Source organism: Equus przewalskii, chromosome 1, assembly GCF_037783145.1.
Source record: "Equus przewalskii isolate Varuska chromosome 1, EquPr2, whole genome shotgun sequence".
Lineage (NCBI taxonomy): Eukaryota > Metazoa > Chordata > Mammalia > Perissodactyla > Equidae > Equus > Equus przewalskii.
In genome coordinates, this window is record NC_091831.1 from 106,224,666 (window position 1) to 106,231,507 (window position 6,842).

Genomic DNA, 6,842 nt, shown 5'->3' on the forward strand with positions numbered 1-6,842 from the left:
CAGTGGGTAAAATGGTAGATGATTCAAAAGTGGAGTTCGGGCACAAGGGTAGCAATTTGCAAAAAAAAATAATTTGGAGATCTTTATCTCATTCCATTTAACCAAAACTTTCTTGATGGATGAAAAATTTAAACACATACAGAAGATGAAGCTGCCGAGATATTAGAACAAAACTCAGGAACATTTTAAAGAAATACCCTTGGATGAATGGATAAAGAAATATATGTACACCCAATGGAGTATTATCCAGCTTAAAAAAGAAAGAAATTCTCCAATATGTGACAACATGGATGAACCTAGAGGACATTATGCTAAGTGAAAGAAGCCAGACACAGAAAAACAAATATGGTATGATTCCATTTGTATGAGATGTCTAAAACAGTCAAACTCATAGAGACAAAGAGTAGAATGGTGGTTGCCAGGGGCTGGGGAGAAGGGGACGTGAGGAGTTGTTAATGAACGTGTATAAAATTTCAGTTATGCAAGATGAATACGTTCTAGAGATCTGCTCTACCACGTTGTGCCTATGGATAGCAATACTGTGTTGTATACCTAAAAATCTGTTTCGAGGGTAGTCTCATGTTATGTTCTTACACAATAAAAAGAAGAACTCAAGTGTTACAGCTCTTTTAGAATTTGTCTGGCAGTTTTTCCAGTCCTTACCAGAAGATCCTTTCCAAAAATAAAGAAGAACTCAAAAAAAGAAATTGTAGTGTAACATAAAAAGACACAAAGCAATTATTATATACAATAAATAAGCAACAAAAATAAATAAACATAAATATCCTTGAGTGCTTTCTGAAGGCCTTTCTATACAAGACATAATATCCTGACATAGTAAGAGTTTGAATCTGTCCATACAATTCTGTTTAGAAAAAATTATCATGAACAGACGCAAAACATAAATGACAATGGGGGAGAAATATTCGTCACATATAAGAATGAAAAAGGGCTGATTTCCATAATATGCCATAATCTGTTGAGATTCATTAAGAAATGACAACAGAGAGATAAGTAAGGCTGTTTTCACATAAAAAGGAGTACAAATGGCTGCCCAAACTTAATCATAATCAAATAAATTTTATTTAATTTAAAAGTACAAAACTTTTTTTGCTTTTCAAATTGGCAATTATAACAAAGTTTAATTTTGCACACTGTTGTGATGAAGCAGCGTGAGGAAGCACAACTCATTCACCAGCCGGGAAAGGTGCAACTGCGCGGGAGGTAAATTTGGCACTATCTACCCTTTGACTCAGTCTACGTGGGATTTCATCCTTCATGTAATTCACAGAGGTGTGCAAAGATACACGAACAGAGGTTCGTGGCAACAATGTTTTACCCAGCAAACTAAATGACCACTAGTTAGGAGTCTGGCTAAGTAAATTATGGCACATTCAGGCAATGGAATACTACACAGTTGTGTAAATGACTGAGGATATATGACACCATTTTTATAAAGGAAAACAATGAAGGCAAAACTAAATAAGATATTGTTGAGGAATTATTACATACGGAGTAAAACAATTTTTATAAAGCAAGAGAGTATGCGGGAACTTTTACAGATTTAGACAAGATCTGATTCTGAGCTGGGTTGGTGGATTCAAGGGTCTAGGTTTTTTATTACTGTGATTAACATTACATACTTCTTATATAGTCTATTGTATCTATCCAGTATTATCACACAATAGCTGTTTTTAAGGAATGAGTGGCTCTAGCCAACAACATCACGTGTGTAGCGGTCACACACGGGTTCTGGGCTCAGAATCCTGGGTTAGCCCCTTCAGACTGGTGGCCTTGGACAAGTAATGCCTCCGTCCTTGCCTTTGTCTCCACATCTGTAAAATGGGCTTAATAATTGTCCCCACCTCATAAGATTGTTAAAAGGATTAAAAATATATGTACGAGCACTAAGCACGGTGTGCTGTGCATAGTAAGAACACGTAAGAGTTAGCCATCATCACAGTGAAGAAATAACCTACAAAGTACATGGATAAGGGAAAACAGCAGGAGGCAGAAGTGGGTGAGTGGCCAATCTCTTTGGTGTAGAAGGTGGGTGAGGACCACACTTTGTGAACTCCTGGAATGTTTACACCCACATAAATTGGGCAATGACTCCTCTGGAGAGGAAAACTCAATGGGGAATTTAGGACAGAAGGAAACTTGCCTTTCACCATACAGCTTGACTTTTTCCCCCTACGTGTATGAATTCCTTTTTTAATTAAAAAAAATAAATCGAGTATTAAGCCAGTAATAAGCTGAAAGCGTCCCTGCTCTGGCTAGGAGGAATTCCACATTCCCACAGCCTTTCTCTCTGCCCAGTGATGCTTAAGCTATCAATAATCGTAGCGCCTGATGTCATGCCAGTTCTCAGTGGTGTTGACAGACTCCAGCTCAAAAGTCCCTTTATTAGACCTTGTCCCGCAGTAAAGCTTGCAAATTGCTCTGATCTTAGTAGACAAAGCCATCGCTCATTCTCTGAATCTCTGAATCTCTGAGCATCCTACACAATAACGTAAGAATTGGCGAAAATTACCCAAGATAAAGCATCCTTTAGAACATCAAAGTCCCTGATTTCCAGGCTGTAGGCTGCAGGTATGCGACAGGCCTGACAGCCCAGATGGACAGCAGAGATAAAGCAAAAAGTGAAATTCTCCAGCCAGAGCGCCCACGTTGGATGCGATGCTAGGTTTTCTGCGAAGGGGATTAATGTTATCCTTGGAGGCGTGAGCACATTTTTCTTTTACCTTCAAAACCAGGTAATCAGCAGCAGATAACAATCAGAGAAGGAAACCTTTAAAACCTCTGCGAGTCTCAGAGCCTTCCTCATGCCAGGTTGGTTTAATTTTGGACTGAGCCATTTCAAATTGTGTGCACATATTTTCCATGTTTTGGCTAAATTCCTTGTTTCTAACTTTATTTATGATATGAGCATCTTTCCCTCACTACTATCATCATCGTGCTTTCAGAAGCAGCGGCAGCCCTGCCTGCATTTTTGAGGCTGAGCTCAGGCAAATTTACCACTTTGCTCTGTCGACATAAACATCATATATAAATACAGCCAAGATGGAAGCTCGCACACATTCCCCAAAATACATACACACCCTATCTGAAATCAGCAACATGAGTTAAAAGTTTAAACAGCCTCTTAGAGGAAAATGATAGTGTCTTACAACTCATGGAGAAATTGCTTCGCTTGACCACTGAACTCTAGTTGTCTTTCTGGAAAGGAAATATTTTACCACATAACAAAAAGAAATGTGAAACTTTTTATATTTAACAGCTGGACTATTGGCTTTACCCTGACTATTTTAGCATCAAGAGTTCTGTTCATAAAAATAGATTCGAGTCACTGAACCGGAACATGCCTTGTTTCTTTAATGTAGATTATGGGAAATTAACAAGAAAGAGCTTGGTAATATGGACATAGTAACAGAAGGTTCTGGTATAAAGTTAGAAGTAAAAAAATCCTTTTTTTTCGGTTAAATTCAAAGTAATCTTGATGTTAGTATCACTTGTAAATTTCACTGCCCCACCATAGCCCTGGGACAGCATTTTCAAGGAAAGGAGAAAATAATTCAAATAATCCCAGTGCTATGATCTCTGGCTGAGGAAATTCAGTAATTTATAGAACTTACTGTGTAGATAAATGCTTCTTGAACCTGGATGCAAGTAAAATGTGTGTGGGTCAGTCTGTGGGGAAACGCTGTGAAGTCAGATAGACGTCAAGCTGATGGGTGTCTCATTCAGGACACAGCTGTGTTGGAAAAGCAGGAGGCACGGTGAATAAACAGACTAGTTCCCAAAGAGCCAGCCCAAACGTGCAGGTTCAACTGGGCGCTGCCTGTGGAAACCGCCTCTCTGGGAGGCTGGACACCCCCTCCCACGGTAAAGCTTTGGAATATTCTTGGAAGTGCTATCTAACAAATCTCACCAAAAAAGTGGTCTCATTACTTTTCTTAAGATCATAAGATTCTTTAAAATAAAAAATGGTGTTACCTAGTGTGATTGTGTGTGTGTGTGTGTGTTTATTTTTACCAGATCTGAATGATCTTAGAACTGTTCTCAAACATGAAACCCACCCTCAAAGAACAAAGATTTGTCACCCCCTGAGGAAAATCAAAATCATGCCCCACCTGCTCCGGGTCATCTGGTTATGTGTTAGACAGGGCTGGATGGCGAGAATTAAGCGTCGGTGCCTGGAAGGGTCCACTCCCACCAGGACAACATGGGTTGCGTGTGTGAGAGCAGTGTGTTTTCTAAGCATCGGCCTTATGGCCTCAGCTGACACCTGTGCAGCGTGTGGTGCACACCCTGAAGAGCATACTCCCCTGGTGTCAGAGTTCTGGAATCTGATCTAGTGAAGGGCGAAACAGCATTCGAATACGGACAGGATGCTTTGGTAAACCACCTCGCCTCACCTAAGCCACACTTAGCCATTGTCCTGAGGTCATTTAGGGCCATGTTCCAAGGTCGTATGGAGTCACTTAAGAGGATTCCATCTAATGACCAAGATTTGCCCCTGAAGGAGCCCAGGTCACAGGTGCCGCTTCCAGCAGCTCAGGGAGGCCTTTGGCATCACCAAGGGATGCAGAGGAAAGAGGTGTGAGGGGCCAGAAGACAGCTGGGTATGACCTTGTGCTTCACAGCTTTCTCAGGGAGCAGAAGCTCAGACACACTGAAACTCTCCAATTGGGTATTTCAGAAAGAGAGAAGGGAGTCAGGAATCCTAAGACTGCTCTGGTCTTTGGTTCATGGTTACGTTCTGTTCAATAACTTTTCATTTACCTAAGATGTCTCAATCCAATGCATAAACAACAAAACGACATATTTTCAACTTTCTTGAAGTAGTAGCCGCACTCAGAAATAGCTTCTCTCTTTTCATCACTTCCAGAAATTGACATTTCAGAACGCTTTGCAATGTTGTCTGATATGGTTAGGGCATATGCAGATTTGGGATTTTAAACTTGTTTTCAAGATGAGAAGAAAGCAATTCTCCTCAGGCAGGCAGGTGGGATGGGGGAAGCATTGGGCAGAGCAGGTCATGCTTCCTGAGTGGTCCAGCAGGATGCTTCATAGCTAACCGATGTTTCAAACCATCTGGTTGTACATATTAATATATTTTTCCAAAGAAAATAAGGGGGAAAAATAAACATGTTCAGCTGGACCTTGAGGACATTCTGCTAAGTGAAATAAGTCAGATGGAGAAAGACAAATACTGTATGATGTCACTGATATGTGGAATCAAAAAAAAAAGCTTGTCTCATAGATATGGGAAAGAGACTGGTGGTTGCCAGAGGTGGGAGTGACGGGGGTGGGTGAAATGGGTGAAGGGGGTCATAAGATACAAACTTCCATTATAAAATAAACAAGTTCTGGGGACGGAATATACAGCATGGTGACTATAGTTAAAATACTGTACAGTATATTTGAAAGTTGCCTAGAAAGTCAATCTTAAAAGTTCTCATCACAAGAAAAAATTCTGTAACTATGTGTGGTGATGGATGTTACAGAAATCAAAATGAAAAAATAATTTAAAAATAAAAGAGAAACTGCTATTTATTAAGAGTCCACACTCACCAGGCACGTGATCACCAGCCCCACCTCTGCACTGCACAGACAAGTGTCGTCTTCCCATTGCACAGATGTGCAAAATGAGGCTCAGGTCAAACAGACCACCCAGCTGGGAAGGGTCTGAGCTGGGACTCAGGCTCAGCTCTGTCTGACCCAAAGCTGACATGCCAGCCACCCTCTGTATCTGCTTTGAGTGGACCATGTGTTGGAAAAACAGGCTCACTAGTTGACAGTCAGTGACATGGCCCTGACTTTCTTTGTTTTTGTTTTTATCCTCCTTGTTGCTGGGTATTCTACAAAGTAAATAAACTGTCCTCATGCATGCCTTCATTTCACTGCACCTGTAATTTTGATATCTTAGCCTGACTCCCTTCTATTTCTGCATACTCTCCCACATAGACTTACACAATTGTAATCACAATGTGTATATAATTTTATTGTCTTCTCTTTCAAAAAACGTTATATCATGAATATTTTCTCCACTTTGAGCATTTACATAATCTTTAACTGCTGGATATCATACTATAAATTTGGTAGTTTCAGCTTTTCCACTATTTTATATTACGCTATAGTCAACACCATCACATATACAGTATTTTTCTTTGGTTTTCTTAGGATAAATTCCCAGGGAGAATATTAGTCAAATGGTATGGAATATCTTATGCTTCCTGATATATATCACCAAGTTACCTTCTCAAAATTATAGGACCCATTCCTGTGCCACCAGCAGCAACCCCCACAAGCAGCCCTAGGTTTATTACAAACCTTGCCAACCCAAGTGGGCAAACCTTCCGCACAATACCAACAGATTTGCAAGATCATTAGGTATTCAAAATGTCATATTTTTTCTGAAATGCTTACAATGGAAAACAATAAAACATCAAAAGAAATATAAAACAGAATTTAGAGCTGATTCTAGTCATAGAGTTTTAGAGCTCAGAAAGACCTGAGGAGGAGGGGAAAGCAGGAGACACTTTACCCACATCCTTTATTTAGCACAAGAAAAACCTGAGGCTCATTTGCCTGAGTCACAAATCAGGTCAGTAACAGAACAGGATGGACAAACCAGCCGAGACCTGCTGAGGCTTTAATGAGAAATCCAGAGCAAACAGGGACTCCACCTCTTTCTCCTTCTCAGGCAAAAGCCCCAGAATGAGTCTGCCTCTGCCTCTGAAAGGGAAATCCGAACATTTGCCTGTAATTTCTGGTGACTCGAATCAGAGAGCATTTCAAAAGTGGCCACCAATAGTCTCAGTCCCAATGGGAAACGT

The 6,842-nt window shown here is 40.4% G+C and overlaps 1 non-coding gene across 1 annotated transcript; it reads left to right on the forward strand.

Moving 5' to 3' along the window:
• Positions 1–613: 613 nt before the first annotated feature.
• On the forward strand, positions 614–675 carry LOC139078399 (U7 small nuclear RNA). The gene has a single exon (XR_011531330.1). It is a non-coding gene; the product is annotated as a U7 small nuclear RNA (small nuclear RNA).
• The last annotated feature ends 6,167 nt before the right edge of the window (positions 676–6,842 follow it).